Source organism: Hypanus sabinus, chromosome 11, assembly GCF_030144855.1.
Source record: "Hypanus sabinus isolate sHypSab1 chromosome 11, sHypSab1.hap1, whole genome shotgun sequence".
Taxonomy (NCBI): Eukaryota; Metazoa; Chordata; class Chondrichthyes; order Myliobatiformes; family Dasyatidae; genus Hypanus; species Hypanus sabinus.
Genome location: NC_082716.1, coordinates 38,679,879 through 38,705,731, shown reverse-complemented (window position 1 = coordinate 38,705,731; position 25,853 = coordinate 38,679,879). Strand labels below are relative to the sequence as shown.

Sequence of the window (25,853 nt, the reverse complement as noted above, 5' to 3'; positions counted from 1 at the left end):
CCCCTTCCCTCCCCTCCATCTATCTATCCAAATGCCTCTTAAATGTTACAACCGCACCTGTGTCAACCACTTCCTTTGGCACCTCATTTCAGGTACGTACTACCCTCTTTATAAGGAAGGTACTTCTCAGATCTCTTTTAAATCACACCCCTCTAATCTTGTGTTCCCTCTAGTTTTGGACCCCACCACCCTGAGGAAAAGACCATGATTGCCCAACTTTTCCATACCTCCCATAATCTTATAAACTTCTATGAGGTCACCCCTCATTCTCCTACGCTACAAGGAATAAAGATCCAGCACGGCCAATCTCTCCCTATAACTCACATCCTCTAATCTAGATAGCACCCTTGTAAATCTTTTCTGCACACTCTCAAGCTTCTCAAAGTCTTTCCTATAACATGATGATCAAAACTGTGCATAATACTCTAAGTGTTACCTCACCAACAGTTTACTCTTAGTGGCTACTCTATTAGGTACACCTGTACACCTGCTCACTCTGCAAATATGTAATCACTAGATCACGCAGCAGAAAGACAATACAAAAAATAATGTATGGTCGAGAGGTTTGGTTGTTGTTCAGACCAAACATTAAAATGGGGAGGAAATATGGTCTTTGTGATTTTGATGTGCACCAGGTCACAGCTCCTGAGAGAATGTATTAAGGAACTAGAGCTGCAGCTCGATGACCTTCGACTCATACGGGAGAATGAGGAAGTGATAGACAGGAGCTACAGGGAGGTAGACAGGTAACGGGGTGACTCTCAGGAGAAGGAGGGGAAATGCACAGCCAGTGCAGAGTACACCTGTGGCCATTCCCCTCAATAATAAGTTTACAACTTCAGATACTATTGAGGGGAATGACCTACCGGGGGAGACACAGTGACCAGGTTTCAGGCACTGAGTCTGGTGCTGAGGCTCGGAAGAGCAGGGAGGTGAAGAGGATTGCAGTGTTGATCAGAGATTCCTTAGTCAGAGGAACAGAGACAAAGTTCTGTGGGTGCGATAGAGACACCCAGATGACAGATATGCTGTCTCCCTGGTGTCTCAATCAGGATGTCTCGGATTGGGTCCATGGCATTCTCAAAGGTGAGAGTGAGTAGCCAGAGGTCTTGATATACAATGGCACCAATGACATAGGTAGACAAGGTGAGAGGGTCCTGAAGAGATTTTAAGAAGCTGGGTAGAAAGCTTAGAAACAGGACCTCCAGGGTAGTAATCTCTGGATCGCTGCCTGCACAAAGAACTGAGGGTAAGAATAGGATGATTTGGCAGGTGAATGTGTGGCTAAGGAACTGGTGCAGGGGGCAGGGGTTCAGATTTCTGGATCATTGGGATCTCTACTGGGGAATGTATGATCTGTACAAAAGGGAAGGATTACACCTGAGCCCGAAGGGGTCCAATATCTTTGCAGGCAGGTTGGCTAGAGTTGTTCAGATATGTTTAAACTAATTTGGCAGGGGGGTGGGAACTGCTGAATATGAGGTAGCTGGTTTACAAACAGAGCCAATGTGTAAGGAAACTCCTAGCAAGGAGATGTTGATGATGGGCCAAATTGCAGTCAACAGGATGAATTGCAATGCAAAAAGCAGACAGGGTTGATAATGGTGAATACAGGACTGAAAGTGTTACAAAACACAAAATGCTGGCAGAACTCAGCAGGCCAGACAGCATCCATCAGAGGAGGTAGTGACGACATTTCGGGCCGAAACCCCTCATCAGGAGATGTTATATTTGAAATGCTGCGGTATATGGAATAAGGTAGATGAACTTGTAATACAATTACAGATTGGCATGTATGTTGTTGTAGGTATCTCTGAATCATGGCTGAAAGAAGATTATAACTGGGAGCTTAATGTTCAAGGATATACATTGTATCAAAAAGACACGCAGGAAGGCAGAGGGGTGGTGTTGCTTGTTGGTAAAAGATGAAATCCATTCATTAGAAAGAGGTGACATAGAGTCAGAAGTTGTCAAATCATTGTGGACAGAGCCAAAAAAACTCCATAGGTAAAAAGACTCTGACCAAAGGTATATACAGACCCCCAAACAGTAGTAATGATGTGGTCTACAGATTACAACGGAAGATAGAAAACGCATGCCAAAAGGGTGATGTTTCCATAGTCATGGATTTCAGTAAGCAAGTAGATTGGGAAAATCAGGTTAGTGCTGAATTCCAAAGAGGGGAACTCTAGAATGCCTATGAGATGGCTTTTTACAGCAGCTCATGTTTGAGCCCTCTATGGGATCAGCTGGGTGTTCTGCAATGAACCAGAATTGATTAGCGGGCTTAAAGTAAAAGAACCCTTTGGGACAAGTGATCATAATGTGATCGCACTCACCCTGAAATATGAGGAGAAGCTAAAGTCAATGTATCAGTATTACAGTAGACTAAAAGAAATTACAGAGGCATGAGAGAGGAGTTGGCCAGAATTGATTGGAAAAGAACACTGGCAGGGATGATGGCAGAGCAGTAACGGTTGGAATTTCTTGAAGCAATTCCGAAGGCACAGGATAGATACATCCCAAAGAGGAAGAAGTATTCCAAAGGAAAGATGACACAGTCATGGCTAACAAGAGAAGTCAATGCCCACATAAAAGCCAAAGAGTAAGCATATAATAGAGCAAAGGTTAGCTGGAAATTAGAGAATTGGGAAACTTTTAAATACCAATGGAAGGCAACTAAAAAAAAGTCACTAAGAAAGTAAAGATGGAATATGTAAGAAAGCTAGCCAATAATTTTAAAGAAGGTACCGAAAGTCTCTTCAGATACATAAAGTGTTAAAGTGAGGTGAGAGTGGGTGTCAGAATGTTGGAAAACAATGCTGGAGATGTAGTAATGGGGGACAACAAAATGGCAAATGAACTGAATAAGAATTTTGCATCAGTCTTCACCGTGGAAGACACCAGTAGTGTGGTGGAAGTTCCAGGTGTCGGGGTATGAAGTGTGTGAAGTTACCATAACTAGGGAGAAAGTTCTCAGGAAATTGAAAGGTCTGAAAATAGATAAGTCACCCGGACCAGATAGTGTACACCCCAGAGTTCTGAAAGAGGTGGCTGACGAGTTTGTGGAGGCATTTGTAATGACCTTTCAAGAATAATTAGATTCTGGAATAGTTCTGTAAGACTGGAAAATTGCAAATATCACTCCACTCTTCAAGAAGGGTGGAGGCAGCAGAAAGAAAATTATAGGCCAATTAGTCTGACCTCAGTGGTTGGGAAGATGTTGGAGTCGATTGTTAAGGATGTGGTTCTGGGGTACTTGGAGGCACATGATAAAATAGGCCAGAGTCGGCATAGTTTCCTCAAGGGAAAATCTTGCTTGACAAATCTGTTGGAGTTCTTTAAAGAAATAACAAGGAGGATAATCGGTTGATGTTGTGTAATTGGATTTTCAGAAGGCCTCTGACAAGATGCCTCATGTGAGGCTGCTTAACAAGCCCATGGAATTATAGGAAATATTCTAGCATGGATAAAGCAGTGGCTGATTGGCAGGAGGCAAAGATTAGGAATAAAGGGGTCTGCATCAGGACCAGTTCTTTTTACATTATATGACAATGATTTGGATGATGGAATTGATGGCTTTTTTGCAAAATTTGCAGACGATATAAAGATAGGTGGAGGGCAGGTAGTTTTGAGGAAATAGAGAGGATACAGAAGGACTAAGACAGATTAGAAGAATGAACAAAGAAATGGCATATGGAATACAGTGTTGGGAAGTGTATGGTCATACACTTTGATAGAAAAAAATGAAAGGGTTGACTATTTTCTAAGTGAAGAGAAATACCAAAAAACTAAGGTGCAAAGGAACCTGGGACCCCTTGTGCAGGATTCTCTAAAAGTTAATTCAATTGACTTTATTTCTTACATCCTTCACATACATGAGGAGAAAAAAATCTCATTTGCAGGTTGAGTCTGTGGTGAGGAAGGCAAATGCAGTGTTAGCATTCATTTCAAGAGGAGTAGAATATAAAAGGAAGGATGTAATATTGAGACTTTATAAAGCACTTGGTGAGTTGTGAGCAGTGTTTGGCCCCTTATATAACCATATAACAATTACAGCACAGAAACAGGCCCTCTCAGCCTTTCTAGTCCATGCTGAACGTTTACTCTCACCTAGTCCCACTGACCCTCACTCAGCCCATAACACTCCATTCCTTTCCTGTCCATATACCTATCCAATTTTACTTTAAATGACAATACCGAACCTGCCTCTACCACTTCTACTGGAAGCTCGTTCCACACAGCCACCACTCTCTGAGTAAAGAAATTCCCCCTCGTGTTACCCTTAAACTTTTACCCCCTAAACTGTCAACTCATGTCCTCTTGTTTGAATCTTCCCTACTCTCAATGGAAAAAGCCTATACACATCAACTCTATCTACCCCCCTCATAATTTTAAATACCTCTACCAAATCCCCCCTCAACCTCCTACTCTCCAAAGAATAAAGACCTAACTTGTTCAATCTTTCCCTGTAACTTAGGTGCTGAAACCCAGGTAACATTCTAGTAAATCTAAAGTAGTAAATCTTATCTTAGAAAGGATGTGCTGAAACTGGACAGGGTTCAAAGGAGGTTCACAAAAATGATTCTAGGATTGAATAGTTTGTCATATAAAGAGTGCTTGATGGCTCTGGCCCTGTATTCATTGGAATTCAGAAGAATGAGGGGTGACCTAATTGAAACCTTTCAAATGATGAAAGGTTTGATAGAGTGGCTATAGAGAGGAAGTTTCCTATGGTGAGAGAGTCTAAGACCAGAGGACAAGCTTCAGAATAAAGGGCATTCCTTTTAGAATGGAGATGAGGAGCAACTTCTTTAGCCAGAGAGTGATGAATCTGTGGAATTTGTTGCCACAGGCAGCTGTGGAGGTCAAGTAATTAAGGCAGAGGTTGATAGATTCTTGATTGGTCAGGGTATGAAGAGATACAGGGAAAGGCAGGAGATTGGGGTTGAGAGAAATTTGTATTCAGCCATGATGAAATGTCAGAGCAGACTCAATGGGCCAAATGGCCTAATTCAGCTCCTGTATCTTATGGTCTTATGGTCTTTCTTTCATGTGACCTAAACTTCCAAATCAGCCTGCTGTTTGGGACCTTGTCAAAAGCCATGTAGACAACATCCACCGTCCTACTTTCATCTTTCCCCTTGGTTACCCCTTCAATTTTAAAAGATTCACCAGACTTGATCTCTCACGAGCAAAATCACACTAATTATTCCTGATCAGGTCTTGACTATGCAAATGATAATAGGTCTTGTCACTCCAGTATTTTCCCTACAACTGAAGTCAGGCTTACTTGCTACACTCTATGAATAATGGAACAACATTAGCCACCCTCGTGGTTTCTGGAACTTCGCCAGTGGCTAATGACAAAGCAAGGGGTAAGAAGTATAGATCAAGTAGACAGCCAGAAGTGAAATGACTTCTACAAGAAGGCATAATTTTTAAGGTGATTGTAAAAAAGTATAGGGGGGGGTGTCAAAGGTAAGTTTTTTTTACACAATGAGTGGTGGGTGTGTGGAACACACTGCCAGGGGTAATGGGACGTTTAAGAAACTCTTGGATAGTCACATGGATGACAGAAAAATGGAGGTCTATATGGAAGTGAAGGATTAGGTCAACTTAGAGTAGGTTGAAAGCTTGGCACAGTATCATGGACCTAAGGGCTGTATGCTACTACAATATTTGATGTTCTATGTTCTAACTACCTCTACAAGGGCCTCTGCAATTTCATCCCTGGCCATCCTTAAAGTCCAAGGGTACACTCAATCAGGTCCTGGTGATTTGCTCTCTTTAATGTTGTTCAATTCCGAAATACCTCTTTTCTTGTAATATATTATGATCCAAGATCTCACTGCTTATTACCATCATTTCTTTAACATGATATTTTCCTTTATAAACACCAAGGAAAAATAGACATTAAAAATCTCAGCCATCTCCTGCGCCTCAGATGGTTGAAGAAGTTTGGTATAGTCCCCAAATCCTAAGGACTTTCTGCAGGGGCACAATTGAGAGCATCCTGACTGGATGCATCACTGCCTGGTATGGGAACTCTACTTCCTTCAATCATAGGACTCTAGAGAGAGTGGTGCGGACAGCCCAGCACATCTGTAAATGTGAACTTCCCACTATTCATGACATTTAAAAAGACAAGTGTGTAAAAAGGGCCTGAAGGATTATTGGGAACCTAGTCACCCCCAACCACAAACTGTTCCAGCTGCTACCATCTGGGAAACAGTACTGCAGCATAAAAGCCAGGACCAACAGGCTCCAGGACAGCTTCTTCCTCCAGGCCAGCAGACTGATTAATTCACACTGATACAATTGTATTTCTATGTTATAGTGACTGTCCTGTTGTACATAGTAATTATTACAAATTATTATAAATTGCACATTGCACATTTAGACGGAGATGTGACGTAAAGATTTTTTACTCCTCATGAAAGTGAAGGATGTAAGTAATAAAGTCAACATAATAGGTCTTTAAGAGACCTAGTCTCTCCCTAGTCACTTTTTTACTGTTAACTGAAGAAACCCCTGGGATTATCTTTAACCCTTCCTGCCAAATCTATCTCATCCCCTCTTTCTGACCTCCTGATTTCCCCCTTAAGCCTGGTCTTAAATTTTTTATATCCGTTGAGGGATTTATTTGTATCCAGCTGCCTAAGCATGGTGATGCTTCATTCTTTTTCCTTAGCAGAGTTTTGATATCTCTTGTCATCGAGGATTACCCTGAACTTGGTATGTCTACCCTTCATTCTAATGGGAACATGCAGCTGCTGGGCTCTTGATATGGCTTTTTAGTAGTCTCCCACTCACCAAATGGTCCTTTGCCTTTAAGCAGAGCCTCCCAGTTAACCCCAGCTTCATCCTGCCTAATGCTCTCAAAGCTGGCCCTACTCCATTTCAGAACTTTAACCTGTGGACCTGTTGTACCTTTTTCCATAACTACTTTAAAATTAATAAATTGTGGCCATTGGACATAAAGTTCATCCCAACTGCAACTCTGGGTGCCCCAGTCAATACCACAAAAATTTCCCACTGCTACTACTTCACTCTTCTCACAACTGTGTGCAATTTCTTGACACATTTTCTCCACAAGTTCCCTCTGACTATTGGGTGGTCTATGTTATAGCCCTATCAAGGTGACCATTCCTAGCCCTGTAGTCTGTGTATTTTGGACCTCTGCACTCACATGGGGAAATAATCAGACAATGTGACAGTAGAATGAAGGACCCTGATGGTCTTGACAGGGTGGATGTGGTGAGGGTTTCCTCTTGTTAAAGAACCTGAAGCTAGGAGTCATATACTTAAGCTAGAAATTTTATATATATATATTAAACTCAGGATTCTCTGAGTCTCTTCTGTAAAAGGCAGCTGAAGCAGGATGTTTGAAGATTTTTAAAGCAGAGGAAGGTGAAAAACAAAGGTTAAATGTTATCTCACTTAGACAGGAATGTGGAATTGAGGTTACAGTCAGGTGAGTCATAATCTTATTAAATGTTGGTTCAGATTCAAAGGGATAAGTGCCATATTCCTGCTTCTAATTCACATGAAAATTTGCCAGAGAGAATCCAGACTACTGTGCTATTGTGCAAAGCACTGGAAGTCAATGTTTTTACTAGATTGAGAAAACAAACAAGATGCTAAAATATCAAAAATAAAGCCAGGTCTAGCACTACATCATGAATGACAATTACATTTTTTGGAATTTAATGTTTCAAGTGGCGTAGGGAAGAAAGCAAATGTGTTCAGAAATGTTAACGGCATACAATGCAGGAAGTTTCAGTGGCACGGCATGTGTAAAATCTATTTGGATTCCACTGAAGTTGTGAAGAAGGAGGCTGGCATGTTCTCCTTCCTCAGCAGAGATAGTGAGTGTAAATTTGGTGTTATATGTGATTAAGCTAGAGGGGTTGCAGAAAAGAATCACTGGGAATATTACCTGAACTAGAGGGTTAGAGTTATTAGATAGATTGAATAGTCTGGGTCTTCTTTCCTGGAGCAAAGGAAGCCTAACAGTGGAGATTTATTAAATTATGAGGAGCATAGATAGGACAGATAATCACAGTCTTTTTCCCAGGATTGGATTGTCTACAACTGGAGTACATTGGTTTAAGGTGAGAGGAGAAATATTCATCTGAGGAGCATTTTTTTTTTTTTTACAGAGAAAGAGGTGAGTAAATGGAATGATCTGCCAGAGGAGCATGTACAATGACTAAGTTTAAAAGACATTTGGAAGGTGCATGGACATGAAAGGTTTAGAAGGATTTGGGTGAAATGCAAGCAAATGGGATTAGGTTAGAATCCTTAGACATTTTGGTCAGTGTGGATGAGTTGGACTGAACAACTTGTTTTTGTGCTCTATTACTCCATAAATCTATGAAGTCATAGAAAAGAAATTTAGACAATGATTATAATTAGCGGTTGGTCAGCATCACATGTTATACATCACTGCCAAAATAAAATTTTCACTTGTTATCACTGAAAAGTGTATGAAGCTTTTAGGGAAAGCAGTCCAAACCCAACCTTTGTTAATTAAGCTAAGGAATGGATAGATAGTAATTGCAACACACAAATACTGGAGGAACTCAGCAGGTCAGGCAGCATCTATAGAGGGAGAAACACAATTGATGTTTCAGACCGAGACCTTTCATCAGGGACGGTCCTAATGAAGTTCCCAAAACATCAGCAGTTAATTCCCTTCCATAGATGCTGCCTGACCTGCTGAATTCCTCCAAGTATTTTGTCTGTGTTGCTCTAGATTTCTAGCATCTGCAGAATCTCTTGTGTTTAATGTGCTAGGGAATATTCTAGCCCAAAGTGTAAAAAGAATTTAAAGGACATAACATATAAACAAAATAGAATATCTAAAACAGTTAAAAATAATTAAAACATTAAAGTAAACCAGGTTAATTCAAACCTTACCTTACAGACATTTTTCTCCCTTTAAAAAAAATAGACTTGCTTTCCTTGCACCAGGTCTACCATGACACAGATCCAATGGGCAGTGTATCAGCTGGAGAGCTGCACGGAGAACTAGAAGGCAAGTGGATGGAGTTCTTTGCCAAAGTACACTCGGCGAAGTTTCAGCACATAGCAGTCAATATGTTTCGTACTTTCACATTCAAGTGGAATCTTAAACTTAGTGGTCTTCATGCTAAGAAATGACTGTTTGGAAGTGCTGGCACTCTCAGCATGTTCTGGCCTATAGCTTCACCAATGCGTGTTCTGTCCTACACCATAGCTTTCCAAATTCAAATCACTGGAGAGAAACTTAAACTCAAAATGTTCTGATTAGCTAGCATCCACTGCTATTACGTCTAGAACCAAATGCATCCTATAAATTATAGAGTACGTTCTTCCAGCTGATCTTTCAAACTGAAAAGGAATTCAACATTTTTGTTGATACTTCTTTGTACTAAGATTCAAAGTAAGTGCTGAGAAAGCATTTTTTAGGGCATTAACGGAAGTCCCTATGAAAACATATTTAATTCCTATGTTACCATAAGATTTCGAAAATGATGGTAGAATCAGAAAATTAAGCTTTACATCTTTCTCTAACAGACTTGTAGAGAAACTAGTTCATTGATCAAAGCATTTTTATTTTAATGTCTTATATTTCTTCCTTCAGAGATGTTATTGAAAACTTCCAAGCACATGGAAGTCAGCCAGTGAGAACAGCGAGAAGAGTTTAAAAAGAAGACAGATTTACACAGAGGGCATCAGAGAAGCGGACATCCGAGTAGAGAGAGACAGAGTAGGAAGGCTTTGGCTCAACAGGGCTTCAGCGCTAAAGGGTCAAGGCAAGGCATTCTGTGTAGAATGCAGACAGAAAGTATGTGTGTGAGGTCGGTTTTCTCTGCTCGGTATCAAATGTGGGAGGTCTTGGAGGTTCCCGGCCTTCTGGACGATCTCATCTGCACCAGGTGTGTTGAGCTGCAGCTCCTTTGGGACCGTGTTAGGGAACACGGAGATGCAGCTCGATGACCTTCATCTGGTCAGGGAGAGTGAGGAGATGACAGAATGGAGTTATAGGCAGGTAGTCGGGGCCTGGGGAGACAGATAAGTCAAGAGAGGGAAGGGCAAGAGGCAGATGCTAGAGAGTACCCCTGTGGCAGTTCCCCTTAACGATAAATACTCCAGTTTGAGCACTGTTGGGGGAGATGGCCTAACTGGAGGAAGCAACAGTGGTCATGCCTCTGGCACAGAGTCTGGCCCTGGGGCTCAGAAGGGTAGGGAAAGGAAGAAGATAGCAGCAGTGATAGGGGACTCTATAGTTAGTGAGTCAGACAGGCAATTCTGTGGACGCAGGAAAGAAACGCAGATGGTAGTTTGCCTCCTAGGTGCCAGGGTCCAGAATGTTTCTGATCATGTCCACGATATCTTGAAGTGGGAAGGAGAACAGCCAGAGGTCGTGGTACATATTAGTACCAACGACATAGGTAGGAAAAGGGAAGAGGTCCTGAAAATAGACCACAGGGAATTAGGAAAGAAATTGAGAAGCAGGACCTCAAAGGTAGTAATCTTGGGATTACTGCCTGTGCCACGTGACAGTGGGTATAGGAATAGAACTAGGTGGAGGATAAATGCGTGACTAAGGGATTGGAGCAGGGGGCAGGGATTCAGATTTCTGGATTATTGGGACCTCTTTTGGGGCAGGTGTGACCTGTACAAAAAGGACAGGTTGCACTTGAATCCCAGGGGGACCAATATCGTGGCGGGGAGGTTTGCTAAAGCTACTGGGGAGAGTTTAAACTAGAATTACTGAGGGTTGGAAACCAAACTGTAGTGACGGAGGAAAGGGAGGTTGGCTCAAAAATAGAGAATGCTTGGAAACAGTGCAAAAGGGAGGATAGACAGGTGATAGAGAAGGGACGCACTCAGACTGATGGTTTGAGATGTGTCTGTTTTAATGCGAGAAGTATTATGAACAAAGCTGATGAGCTTAGAGCGTGGATCAGCATTTGGAGCTACAACGTTGTGGCCATTAGAGAGATTTGGATGGTGCAGGGGCAGGAATGGCTACTTCAAGTTGCAGGCTTTAGATGTTTCGGAAAGGACAGGGAGGGAGGCAAGTGGCACTGTTGATCAAGGATAGTGTTACAGCTGCAGAAAAGGAGGAGTTATGGAGGGGTCCTCTATGAAGTCTCTGTGTGGGGAAGTTAGGAACAGGGAGGGGTCAATAACTCTGCTGAGTGTTTTTTATAGACCACCCATTACTCTCAGGGACATCGAGGAGCAGATAGGGGGACAAATTATGTGAAGAGCAAGAGGATAAGACGTGAGAGAATAGGACCAATCAAGTGTGACAGTGGAGAAGTGTGTATGGAACCAGAGGAGATTGCAGAGGTACTTAATGAATACTTTGCTTCAGTATTCACTACGGAAAAGAATCTTAGCGATTGTAGGGATGACTTGCAGCTGACTGAAAAGCTTTAGTATGTAGATATTAAGAAAGAGGATGTGCTGGAGCTTTTGGAAAGCATCAAGTTGGATAAGTCACCAGGACCGGACATGGTTTACCCCAGGCTACTGTGGGAGGCAAGGGAGGAGATTGCTGAGCCTCTGGCAATGATCTTTGCATCATCAATGAGGACTGGAGAGTTTCCAGAGGATTGAGGGTTGCCGATGTTGTTCACTTATTCAAGAAAGGGAGTAGAGATAGCCCAGGAAATTATAGACCAGTGATTCTTACTTCAGTGGTTGGTAAGTTGATGGAGAAGATCCTGAGAGGCAGGATATTTGGAATATTTGGATCAGCATAATACGATTAGGAATAGTCAACATGGCTTTGTCAAAGACAGATTGTGCCTTGCGAGCCTGATTGAATTTTTTGAGGATGTGAGTAAACACATTGATGAGGATAGAGCTGTAGATGTAATGTATTTGGATTTTAGCAAGGCATTTGATAAGGTACCCTATGCAAGGCTTATTGCAAAAGTAAGGAGGCACGGGATCCAAGGGGAAATTGCTTTGTGGATCCAGGACCGGCTTGCCCACAGAAGGCAAAGTGGTTGTAGACGGGTCATAGTCTGCATGGAGGTGAGTGACCAGTGGTGTGCCTCAGGGTTCTGTTCTGGGACCCTTACTCTCCGTGATTTTTCTAAATGATCTGATGAGGAAGTGTAGGGATGGGTTAGTAAATTTGTTGATGACACAATGTTTGGGGGTGTTGTGGATAGTGTGGAGGGCAGTCAGAGGTTACAGTGGGACATTGATAGGATGCAAAACTGGGCTGAGAAGTGGCAGATGGAGTTCAATCAAGATAACTGTGAGGTAGTTCATTTTGGTAGGTCAAATATGATGGAAGAATATAGCATTAATGGTAAAACTCTTGGCAGTGTGGAGGATCAGAGGGATCTTGTGGTCCGAGTCCATAGGACACTCAAAGCTGCTACGCAGGTTGACTCTGTGGTTAAGAAGGTGTATGGTGTATTGGCCTTCATCAACCGTGGGATTAAATTTAGGAGCTGAGAGGTAATGTTGCAGCTATATATGAGCTTGGTCCGACCCCACTTGGAGTACTGTGCTCAGTTCTGGTTGCCTCACTACTAGAAGGATGTGGAAACCATAGAAGGGGTGTAGAGGAGATTTACAAGGACTTTGCCTGGATTGGGGAGCATGTCTTATGAGAATAGGTTGAGTGAACTCGGCCTTTTCTTCTTGGAGCAACAGAGAATAAGAGGTGACCTGACAGAGGTGTACAAGATAATGAGAGGCATTTATCATGTGGATAGTCAGAGGCTTTTTCCCAGGGCTGAAATGGCAAGCATGAAAGGGCATATTTTTAAGGTGCTTGGAGGTAGGTACAGGGGTAAGTTTTTTTTTCTTTTTTTTTTTACGCAGTGTGGTGAGTGCGTGGAATGGGCAGCTAGGATATGGAACTAGGCTGAGAAGTGGTGGATGGAGTTCACCCAGAAAAGTGTGAAATGATTTAATTTGGAAGGTCAAATTTGAAGGGAGAATATAGGGTTAATGGCAGGATTCCTAGCTGTGTGGAGGAACAGAGGGATCTTGGGGTCCAAGCCAATAGATCTTTTAAAGCTGACACACAAGTTGATAGGGTTGTTAAGAAGATGTATTGCCCTTATTAGTTGGGGGTTAAGTTCAAGAGCTGTGAGATAATGTTGCAGCTTCATAAAACCCTGGTTAGACCACAATTCATATATATTGTGTTCAATTCTGCTGTCTCATTATAGGAAAGATATGGGAGCTTTTGAGAGGGTGCGGAGCAGATCTACCAGGATGCTGCCTGGACTAGCGGGCATTCCTATGAGGATAGGTTGAGCAGGCTAAGGCTTTTCTCTTTGGAGTGAAGTAGGAGAAGAGGTGACTTGATTGAAGTGTATAAGATGATAAAATGCATAGACTAAGAAGATAACCAGAGACTTATTTCCAGGGCAAAAATGGCAGATACAAGGAGACACAATTTTAAGGTGATTGGAGGAGAGTATGGGGGTTTGTCATGGGTGCATGGAACGCGCTGTCAGTGATGGTGGTAGAGGCAGATACATTAGGGGCATATTAAGACGTCTTAGCATATGGATGATACAAGAATGGAGAAATATGAAGGAAGGGTTAAATTGGCTCAGAATAGGTTAAATAGTCAGCACAACATCATGGGCTGAAGGTCCTCAATTGTGCTGTAATGTTCTATGTAAATCTGCTACCTTTTATTCATACAACCTGATTTTTACTCTCTGGGGAAGTTAATAAAAAAATGAAAAGCAGAGAAAATTATACAGGCAACCAGTCCAATCAGTCTCCCTCTGTATACATTAGGTTAAAACTACCATCCTTGCTTAAAATACCTTGATAGATTTGGTGGAACCCAGCCGCACAGCGCAGCAAGGGTATCAGAATAATTGCGGCCAGCTGTATGCTGCATTGCAATGCAAATCGGGAGGGTTTAGTCCTTCCAGATGTAGAGCAGAATGATGAAGAGGAAGAAGGAACAGGCCCACGATTTCTGGATAATGATGTGGTTACCCAGGAGGGAGATGAGGTGTTTCACAAAAGAAAAGTGCCTGCAGCTAAGGAGAGATTCTAGGAAATTATTACCAACTGCTTTCAATAAAGCTAACTCATGTAAAACAGCTAAGCTTATGGCCCTCTGGGTAAGGCCATTGCATTGGAGAGTTAAGAACAATGTTCTCGCAAACTTTTAGACAGCGTCCCTTTCAGGAGTAGCCAGTTCCTCAATGCACAACCAGAAGCAACAGATGTCTTTAAACTTCTGCAGTTGGGTGAAATAATAGTCATTGTTTTGCAAGAACTTACCTTGATAAATAGAAGCAATGAGGAGGGGGTGGAGAGGGGGGAGTGCAATTTATCTCAGTGAAGCTGACCTTCCACAGGGACCTGCTTCTGGCTGGATCACTTTGCACTAGGAGGCGTTGCCAGGTTGTTCAAAAACCACTAACCTTAGAGTTACATTTCATAGTAGAACATCAAAACATGAAACCAAGCTTACCTCAGCCATTAGATCTCCAAGACCTATAATACCAAAGATGGGTGCAATCCTAAGCATTTCAACTAAAGGTTTGATTTTCTTTGCTCTCCAAGAGTCCTGTACATCGATGGATTGTCCTCATGGCCAGAATGGGAAGTACATTCCTCCAATCCTTCACCATTTGAAACAATCTCCATCTCAGGACAGAGATTTTGTTTAATCTTTTTTTTGTTTAAAACCTTACAGAAAAGGCAGCTGAGATCAGACACCTTGGACTTCAGGCAGTCTGTTCCCCTTTCCTCCAAATAGCAGTGGGCATAGTTACTGCCCCCACCTCCCCCTTTCACTCTTCCTCACCAGATTTAAGATTAGATTGTTTTTATTTGTCACATGCACATTGGAGCATCGAAATGTGCAGTGAGATGTGTCATTTGGGTCAAAGATCAACACAGGGGCATGCTGGGGGGGGGGGCTGCCAACAAGTGTAGCCATGCTCCAATGCCAACATAACATGCTAACATGCTCACACTGTGCTAACCCTAACTCTAACCTTTATGTCTTTGCAATGTGGGAGGAAGCAGGAGCACCCAGAGGAAACCCATGCAGTCATGGAGAAGGGGAGAATGTACAAGATCTTTATAGACAGTGGCAGGAATTGAACTCCAGATGGCGATCGCTGGTATTGTAAAGCATTGTGCTAATGGCTATGCTATCGTGCTTCCTTATGTCAAGGTGCACTCAGCGCATCTTGATTAAGTCTAATTAAATCCTCGTGGGTGGTTGTACCTCTGCCAGGTAGGCAAGGGTGATGATGTCATTGCTCTGGCTTACTCTGGCCTATCCAGCTAGAGCGACCATGTTGCTCCTGAGACCAGATGCCTTCTTGATGGGCGGAGAATATTTGTCACATATGAGTGAATATAAAACTGAGGAATGATAAATATGCAGATGAACTTGAGATTGTAACTACTTACTACTTGTAATAATCACTGCCATAATCACCCATTCCCAGCAGCTCACATTAAATTTCCTCATTTCTCCCTGCTTTCTGTGTACTTCTCTTGTGGAATAAAGATAAGTTTTTCACTTGAATTACTGGTTGCCATTCTTGCCCCTATTTTTATTGACCTAGTTCCTCTGACTTCAGCTTCAATTTTTTACACCCAATATGCCTTCATAATACAGCAGTCAGGATAGGATAGGATATCCCAGCACATGCAAGGAAATCAAATAATAACATTGACACGTTTACTCTTCAAGTTCTACTTCGTCAGCTCTTTTGGGCAAGACACATTGTTCACACGCCCAGCAACTGGTTCCCAACATGGATACTCTGTCACAGGAGGACATTATCAATCAGACAGAGGAAAAGATTCCAGGAACAGAAAACAAAACTCTGGAAGAGCTCATCTGGTCAAACAACATCTGTGGAGACAAAAGGTAGATGTCAATGTTTCAGGTCAAGACCCTACATTGGGACTGAGGGGAAACAGGAAAAACTGCCAGTATGTAGCAGTGTGACAGTGGCTAGTCAGTGATAGGTGGAAGGTGAACAGAACTGGTGGGAAGAGATGACAAAGATGAACAAAGGAAGAAAAAAATCACAAGTGGACAAGTGAGAGAGTTTGGCAGGTGGACAGCCTCCACATCTGCTATTTAATGCTGAGTTCTTCTGGCATTTTTGTTTTTTTTTGCTCCAGGTTTCAGCATCTACCAACTCATTTGTCTGCAAAATACTTAAGGAAGTGTTTAAGGCTTCTTTGAAGAAGTGCATCTTCCCATTGAGTCCTTGGAACTTCTGACCTATGATTGCTTAAAGTGCAGAAGGAACATTCAGAATGTAATGAAAACTTTGGATCCATGTAGTAGGAGCCCTGCTTAAGTTGACTCCATCAATCGACTAAAACTAAGTGGAAGCTAGTCATGGTTTAATCTATCTTATAATCTCAGGTTTAGGAACTGCGTATCTCAGCGAAAACTATTTCATTGTAATTGGTTGAAGCATAACGTTGTTCCCTGTTGTGGTGAGAGATGCCATGGGTCGATTGCAGAGGGCAGCACACTAGATCAGACACCAAATTAGAGTAAGTCTAAGGACTAAAAGTCTATGCTAAAGATCAAATTTATTTTGTGTCATAAACACTAAATCCCACTGCTTTGTAAAAAATATCTAATTTACAAAGGGCCAGCATAGCGAGCATTGCTATTCCGCATTTAATATTTCTTCTAAAAATGCTAGCATTTGCTCTGGTCTCATTCTCAGCACATTTAAGTTTTCCATGACAGGCACACATGTGGAAAACTCACCAGCCTGTAGGTAGGAAAGGAAAAGGAATAGTAAAGAAGAAAATAGGAGACTAAAAGAAAAACGATTAGAGTGTATTGGTGGGAAATGTGCAGAAAGAAGGAAGAGTAAGCTGAGAACTAAAATAGTAAAGCCACAGACATTGGAGGAAAGAAACAAGGATTGACAGACAGGAAACAAGTAGCCAGAATCAGTGACTTCCCAGACTCTAAAAGGTGCAAGATAGTTGAATGCATTTAAGCGTGGGGGTATAAATACTGTATGTTCGTGCATCATACTTTGTAATGTGCTACAGATCTACATGTTTACACACTTCTGACTGCACAAAAGTGCCTCACATAAGTTGTCATAATGTCCCATGTGATTCTGTACTTGCACACATCTGATGTACATAGACTGTGCAAAATTAACATCAATCATTGTGCAAAGCTTACCTGCTATGTCTTCTGCCACTGTGTCCCACTTGTACACGTAAGGTAGTCCAAGGACAGGAAATCAGCTTGAGGCAGCAGGAAGACGACCAGAACCATACAAATAAATCTTCAATTATTTGCAGATTGTTGAGAACCCACTTTGAGAAGAGCTTATTGTATACTTTGATCTGTATTTTGGAACTGCTCATCCCAGAAGAAGTTTCCACTCAGTGACACGGAAGTACTGCATCTCCTTATGGAAGCTAGTTTCAGTGGTGTCTCTGTTGGGTCTTTGGCCTGACGAGGAATTGGTGGAGGGGAATTAAACAGAAAGTTCACTTACAACAATTGCTCAGAGGAGGAGGGAGAAGACTGCTGATCAGGAAGGCCCAACCCCCAAGAGTAATCCATGGGCACCATTCCAATATTGACATGACCAAGAAGCAATGCACACTTAAGTTAAGACTGATAGAAATTGGCGTGAGAAACTCAGTGAAAATTTGATAATATGCTCACTGAACTTGACTACATCTTGTACTGCAAGAAGATGGTGCCAGTGAAAATGCAACCAAGGGTGTCATCCTGCAGACAGATCATGAAACTACTTCATCTATGTCTTCTTTTCCTTTCAAGTGTGGTTCTACTACTATTGGAGCCTGTGATCTACGACTTATGGTGTGCTTTTGGGCTGATTGGATGATCTGGCACTTTACTGTCTCCAAGGGGATTCTGAGGGGTGCCTAAAAAGACTGGAGATGGGGCACGAGCCCACGACTGACTGACTTCTCGCTAATCTCCCTGATTGAAATCTTGCAAGTGCAGGAGGCGAGAGGGCCCTCACTGCTGCCAGAGGAAGGTGTCTGGATATGATGGCCTCTCTCACTCACTGCTCCCAGAGGAAGGTCCCTGCGCTACATGGTCTCTCTCTCTCTCACTTTCAATGCTGTGTGAGGATGGTGCCAGAGTTCTTGGCAAAGTTTAATCACTGTGGTTTGTGGATTGGACCCTGCAGTTCATGTTATGATGGGTTTCTGGTTTCTGGTCATTCCTCTTTCTACTGCTATTTTGGATGACTTTGAATTGAGATGGCCTGCAGATAACAAAAGTGCTGTACTGAATATGCCTGGGCTCTTCTGGTTTTTTTACATTGTGTTTCTCACTCATTTTTTCTTTGTTGCTCGTTGCATGATTTGTTTTGTTTTTTTACATGTGGTGGGGGCGGGTTGATTTTTTTTTGAACAGTTCCATGGTTTTCTTTCTTTCGTGGCTGTCTATGGTGAAGATGAACTCAGAGTTGTATACTGCATACGTACTTTGATAATAAATGTGTGTTGGCTTTGATGTATGAAGTCAGTGGAGATCTTAATGTATTGATGCCATTTCTGATGACATAACTCTGACCAGAATCCTGCTGCCTAGGTAATCTTCTTCGTCATCATTTTTTTCTTCTTTTTCTCTTTGTTTCTCTCTCTCTCTCCACCCCCCCCCCCCCCACACACACAGATGAGGCTATACTTTCTGCTTCAATTTGTTTCTTATTTTTTTCTTTTCTGTCTCCAACTGCCAGTTCTTAAAGGAATTGTTACCTTGTCAAATTAGGCACACAGCTGACATTCCGTCTTTGCTCTCCAATTCTCCCCCCACCCCGCGACTAAAAACACGCTTGTCCTTCTTGTTTTGATGAAGGGCCTTGATCCAAAATATAATAACACAAATTTAGCATTGGTCCTAAAGGCTGGACTTCCTTTGATCAGTGGATTCAGCTATCCATGAATAAAATAAACTAGATTGGATTTTCAAAACCCTGAAAATCCAACTTGAATAATATTGCTAAAGTAACAAACTCAGCTGCTTACATACATTTCATAAAGCATCCACACTGGAAAATTCACATCCAAGGATGTAAAGATTCATATGTAACATAGACCTCAGGAGTTTAAAGCATTATGGAAAAGTTGAAAACTCAGGACTTAAAAGACTGACACCTGGCTGTGTGGGTTTTCCAAGTACTGGACAGCCTTGTAGTATCTGCTATTACCAGACTGCTTGTGGACCGAGAGAAGCAGGTGTTCGTGCCTTTCGCCAATGGAGCTTCTTTTCTGTCATCAGCCTATACCCTATCATTGGACACCTCCCTAGGGTGTGGACATGCACAAGATCTGGGCCTCCTCCTCCCAGCACAGGACACCAGATGGTACTTCATGACCTCCAGCAGCCATGTCTTTTTCTTGAACTGTACTTGCTAGACAGGGAACCAAGACCGTTTATTAGTCTGGTTTCTGGGCACAGAACTGGTGGAAATAAGGTGCACAAAATAGAGATAAACCTTCACAGAAAGGTAGGTCTTCTGACTTTATGATAAGACTCCTACATACCAGTCACTTACTCAATTCTGCACCACCACTACAAACTTTATCAGGGTCTTATCCGATCTGTACTGCAGCATGTTTGGGACAGTTTGTCTGATAATGCTCAGGGCTTTGAAAAAACAATTCTCATCTGTGCTTAGCAACCACTGTTGTGTATTTAATATTTCAATTGCATTTGAGTAGGATTGTAAATATATTGTATGATTAGGCATTCTTGTTCATTTAAATAATTCATTACAGGTTATATGCAAAAATAAGAGAATTGCGTATGTCATGATATGACCACATAATATTTGCACACCTCACTTAAAGTAAACAAGAAGTTCGGCTCACATTTCAGGCTTTCATCTTTTCCTTTCAATTAGTTTAATGATAGATTTATAGATATATATAGATATTCAGATGGATTCATTCAGATGGAGGATGAAATAGATCTAAAACTAGTGTATTATGCTTGAACAAGTGAGACTACAATGGGATGAGGGAAGAGTTGCTAATGTGGATTGGGAGCACAGGCTATTTGGTAGGACAGTTGAGGAACAGTGGAATACTTTCAAAGAGATTTTTCACAGTGCTCAACAAAAGTATATTCCAGTCAAAAGTAAGGACAGTAAGTGTGGGGAGAGCCAGCCTTGGATAACTAAAGAAATAAAAGATAGAATCAAATTAAAAGCTCATGTGCAAAGAGTAGTGGGAGACTAGAGGATTGGGAAAACTTTTAAAAGCAACAAAGAACAACTAAAAAAGAAATAAGGAAAGGGAAGATAGAGCATGAAAGTAAATTAGCACAAAATATAAAAACAGATAGCAGAAGTTTTTATAAATATATGAAGTGGAAGAGGGTGGCTAAAGTGGAAGATGAGAAGGGGAAGTTGATACTGGGTGATAAGGAAATGGCTGAGGCATTGAACGATTATTTTGTGTCTGTCTTCACAGTAGAGGACATAGCTAATATGCCAAAGAAGGATGTTATGGATGAAATGGGAGGTGAGGACCTCAATGAAATCAGTCACTAAGGAGACAATGATGAGCAAACTAGAGGGCCTGAAGGTAGGTAAGTCCCCTGGTCCTGATGGGATGCATCCCAATGTGCTGAATGAAATGGCGGAGGTTATTGTAGACACATTGGTAAGCATTTACCATAACTGTCTAGACTCTGGGCAGGTCCTGGCGGATTGGAAGACAGCAAATGTCATGCCACTTTTTAAAAAAGGATGTAGGCTTTAGACGGGCAACTATAGGCCAGTTAGCTTAACATCTATAGTCAGGAAAATGCTTGACACCATCATTAAGGAAGAAATAGCGAAACATTTAGAAAGGAGTGGTTCCATTAGACAGATGCAGCATGGATTCAGAAAGGGCACATCCTGTTTGACAAACTTACTGGAGTTCTTTGAAGACAGAATGAGTGCAGTGGATAGAGGGGAACAGGTGGGTGTTGTACACTTGGATTTCCAGAAGGCGTTCAATAAGGTGCCGCACAAGATTATAAATTAGATACGGACGCATGGAGTTGGTTGAAATGTATTGGCATGGGTAGTGGACTAGTTAATCAATAGAAGGCAGGGAGTTGGTATAAATGGGTGTTTCTCTGGTTGGCAGTCGGAGGTGAGTGGGGTGCCGCAGGGCTCAGTGCTGGGACCGCAGCTGTTTACCATTTACATTGCTGATTTGGAAGAGAGGACTGAGTGTAGCGTAGCAAAATTTGCTGATGACACTAAACTGAGTTGAAAAGCAAATTGTACAGAGGAGGAGGAGTGTCTTCAGAGGGATATGGATAGGTTAAGTGAGTGGGCCAAGGTCTGGCAGATGGAATACAAAGTTGGGAAATGCAAGATCATCCACTTTGGAAGGAATAATAGAAGAGCAGATTATTATTTAAACGGTGTAAGATTGCAGCATGCTGTTGTGCAGAGGGACTTTGCAGTGCTTGTTCATGAATCACAAAAAGTTGGCTTGCAGGTACAACCAGTTATTAAGAAGGCAAACAGAATGTTGACCTTCATTGCTAGAGGGATTGAGTTCAAGAGCAGGGAGATCATGCTGCAACTATACAGGGTACTGGTGAGGCCACACCTGGAGTACTGTGTGCAGTTCTGGTCCCCATACTTGAGGAAGGATATACTGGCTTTGGAGGCAATGCAGAGGAGGTTTGCCAGGTTGATTCCAGGGATTGAAGGGGTTAACCTATGAGGAGAGATTGAGTTGCCTGGGACTATACTCTCTGGAGTTCAGAAGAATGAGAGGGGATCTTATAGAAACATATGAAATCTTGAAAGGGATAGATAAAATAGTAGGATAGTTGTTTCCATTGGTGGGTGAGACTAGAACTAGGGGGCATTGCCTCAAGATTCAGGGGAGAAGATTTAGGATGGAGATGAGGAGGAACTGTTTTTCCCAGAAAGTGGTGAATCTGTGGAATTCTCTGCCCAGGGAAGCAGCTGAGGCTTCCTCACTAAATATATTTAAGAAACCGTTAGATAGGTTTTTACATAGTAAGGGAATTAAGGGTTATGGGGAAAAGACAGGTAGATGGAGCTAAGTTTACGGACAGATCTGTCATGATCTTAGTGAATGGCAGGGCAGGCTCAATAGGCCAGATGGCCTACTCCTGTTCCTATTTCTTATGTTCTTATAAGGATTAGGGCCCAAATTTCTATACATCATATTCAAAACAACAGAATTGAATTTTGGTAAAAGCATTTTATCTTCCATTACCATGAATGCTTGTAACAATGATTAGTTTATTTACAGACAACACAAAAAAATGGCGGAGTTGTGAATTGTGAGGAAGGTTTCCAAAGGATTATAGAGATATAGACCAGCTGGAAATGTGAGCAGAAAATTTATAGAGTTTAATGTAGATAAATGTGAGCTATGGCATTGTGGATGGTCAAATGTTAGAGGAAATTACACAGTAATTGACAGGACCCTTAGGAGTACTGATGGCAAACTTCGGAATACAAGTCCATAGTTCCTTGAAGGTGGCACACAAGTAAATGGTAGTAAAAGCAGCCAATGGCATATTTGCCTTGATCAATCATGGTGTGGAGTATAACATTGGATAAGTCATGTTGCAGTTGTATAAAACTTTGCTTAGACTACATTTTGAATTTTGCTGCATTGTAGGAATTATATGTAGTGGCTTTGGAGAGTGCAGAAGAGGATTACCTTGATTATAGAGTACTAGCTATTAAGAGAGGATGGGCAATCATGGATTATATTCCCTCAGGCGTTGAAGGCTGGGGGGTGACATGATAGAAGCATGTGAAGTTATGAGAGGCATAGATAGCGTAGAAAGTCAGAGTCCTTTTCTCAGTGTGGATATACCAAATACCAGAGGGCATAGCTTTAAGTTGAGAGAGGGAAAATTTAAAAGAGATTTATGAGGGAAGTGTTTTTTATTTTACACAGAGCAATAGGTGCTTGGAATGCACTGGCAAGGGTTTGTGGAAGAAGCAGATGTGATAATAATGTTTAAGAGGATTTTGGACAGGCACATGAATAGGCAGGAAATAAAGGGATACAGATTTCTTGCAGGCAGATGGGATTAGTTAGATTAGCATGGTCAGCACAGGCAACATGGACTGAAGGGCCTGATATTCTGTGTTATAAAGCTATTCATTGTAATCAGTTCTGGCCAAATATAATCCTGCCTCTTGTGAGCTGCCAGTGGCATTGAACTGTTGAAAAAAGAATTACTCTATGTTTTAGAATTGCTTCCCTCCTCCGTGAGAGAAAAAGCTGCTGAATTTTCCAGGCTTCACTTCCAAGGCTGGTGAGGTTTGTCACTGTGCATCAGGAGGTTTTTAAAATGAGAAACAGTGGTGGCAAATCTGGAGATTCATCATACCTATTTGCATTAGTCTTTTAAAATGGTGTCATTTCACTGGAGGGTAGTTAAATTGTTGTATTTAAAAATCCTAATAGTACCTAAATAAGCCAAAATGAAACTAATTGACAAAACTGACACTTTAGCCTCTTATGATATATATATAAAAAAAACAAAAACAGATGGTGGTGAGTGTCAAAAAGCACTCTTGATAGGATTTATACCTGTGAGACAGAATCACAGCCTCCATGGTGAACTTAAGCAGGGATATTATACAGGGGTTTGGATGATGCTAACAACCGTTGAACAAAAACAAATGCATTTTGCCGTTGCTCACTGAAATGGATTACTACAATATTAACAGTAGAACAGGGCACATTCAAACAAAGTTCTTTCCAGTGATTTAAGATCGAGAGATACTTGGAATGAAGAGATAGAAGTTGCATTCTATCAGTGTAGTGAGAAAGAGTAATAAGGAAAAATTTCCTTTCATTTAATTCAAAGGTCTCTCCCTACAGACAGGAGAGATAAGACCACAAGACATAGAGGCAGAATTAGGTCATTTAGCAAATTGAGTCTGCTCTGCCATTCCATCATGGCTGATTATTATTCCTCTCAACCCCATTCTCCTGCCCTCTCCCTGTTAATGTCTGACACCCTTACTAATCAAGAACCTATCAACCTCCACTTTAAATCTCCCCAATGACTTGGCCTCCACAGCCATCTGTAGCAATGAATTCCAGATTCACCACTTTGTGACTAAAGAAATTCCTCTTTGTTTCTGTTATAAAGGGACATTGTTTTATTTGAGGCTGTGCCCTCTAGCCCTAGGCTCCTCCACTACAGGAAACATCTTCTCCCCATCCATTTTATCTAGACCTTTCAATATTCAGTAGCGTTCAATGAGATCTCCACTCATTCTTCTCAACTCCAGGAATTGCAGCCCCAGAGCCATCAAATGCTTCTCATACTGTACATTAACACAAAGTGTATATATTTGGGATGATGTAGAAGAGGAACACCATCTCAATCAGCTTTACAATCTTCGAACATTAGTACAAATCAGCTCTTTATTATAAGGCACTTTCCACGGTAAAATTACACGCAAACCCTAATCTATGGTACTCATTACCTACACCAAGGTCATTGGATGGTGACGTCTTCAGTGCAGAGGTACAACTTTAGAGGTGGATCTTGCAGTCAATGGTGAAGGGTGCAATGCACTGCTAACCAAAGCAAAGTTTTCCTACCACGATGGAAGGGGCTCTTGTATATCAATCTCCGTTACCTTGTCGTGGATTTGAACCTGCAACTAGATCCAAGGTGTTTGTTTTGAGCAGCAATCGTGAAATCATCAAGTAGTTTAATCAGTGAAGAATGCCAAACCTGCATAGGCAGCAAACCAGGAAGTAAAATGCATGATCTTGTTTCACCTCATAGCTGCTTAACCAAAACTGAAACAAAGATCATTCTTCCTGAGGGTAAACCCACACAAAGCAACTGGCCCAGACAGTTCTCTGCCCATGAACTTAGATCCCATGCAGATCAGTGGTGGGGTATCTACAAACATTTTTAATCTCTCACTGTTTCAATCTGAGGTTCCCATCTGCTTTAAAAAGACTACTATCATCCCAGTACCTATGAATAACAAATTAATACACCTTTATAACTATTGTCCAGTGGTTCTGACTAAAGTGCTTCAAGAGACTAGTCAATGCACCATTAACTCCAGCCTCCCTGACCCTTTGCAATTTGCCTACCACCAAAACAGGTCTATGACAGGCAACTTCTCCCTGGCCCTACACTCATCTCTGGAGCATACAGACATTAAAGGCACCTATGTTAGTCTATTGTTCGTTAGACTACAGCTCCACCTTCAATACTATAATTCCAACAAATGCATCTCCAAACTCTCAGACCTTTGTGACTGGACCCTTGACTTCCTGACCAACAGATCACAATGAGCAAGGGTACGAAAGAACACCTCCATCATGACCATCCTCAACACTGATATCCACAAAGCTGTGTCCTCAGCCCCTTGCTCTACTTCCTATACACAAACTACATGACCAGATTCTGCCATAACTCCAATTATAAAATTGTCGATGGTAGTAGGCTGTATCTGAATCAAGTCAGAGTACCTAGTGACATGGTGTCATGACAAGAACCTTTCCCACACTGTCAGCAATACAAGAGAGCTTGTCATTAATTCAGGAAGAGGCCAGTACAAATGCTCCATTAGACATTAATGATGCTGTGGTTGATTGGGTTGAGAGCTTCAAACTCTTCAGAGTGAACATCACCAATAGTATGTCCTGGTCCAACCACATTGACACACCAGCGAATTCGTCAACTTCCTCAGGAGGCTTAAGAAATTTGGCATGTTCCCTTTGACCCTCACCAGTTTATAATCAATGAGCTTGTGGCAACCCACTTTCTGCGCAGGCGAACTGGCTCACAAATAGCCAGCACGCGGGGGGAG

General features: G+C 41.8%; 1 long non-coding RNA gene across 2 annotated transcripts in view; it reads right to left on the bottom strand.

Annotated features, from left to right (window-relative positions):
• Nucleotides 1–25,853, bottom strand: part of LOC132401868 (uncharacterized) — a 77,748-nt gene that overhangs the window by 44,666 nt on the left and 7,229 nt on the right. Inside the window, exons 2-3 of one of the 2 annotated variants that reach the window (XR_009514731.1) lie at nt 24,504–24,683; nt 17,192–17,467 (exon numbers count right to left, since the gene is read on the bottom strand). This is a non-coding gene — a long non-coding RNA (uncharacterized LOC132401868). The remainder of the gene's footprint in view (nt 1–17,191; nt 17,468–24,503; nt 24,684–25,853) is intronic. The other variant, XR_009514733.1, reaches the window with a different exon arrangement.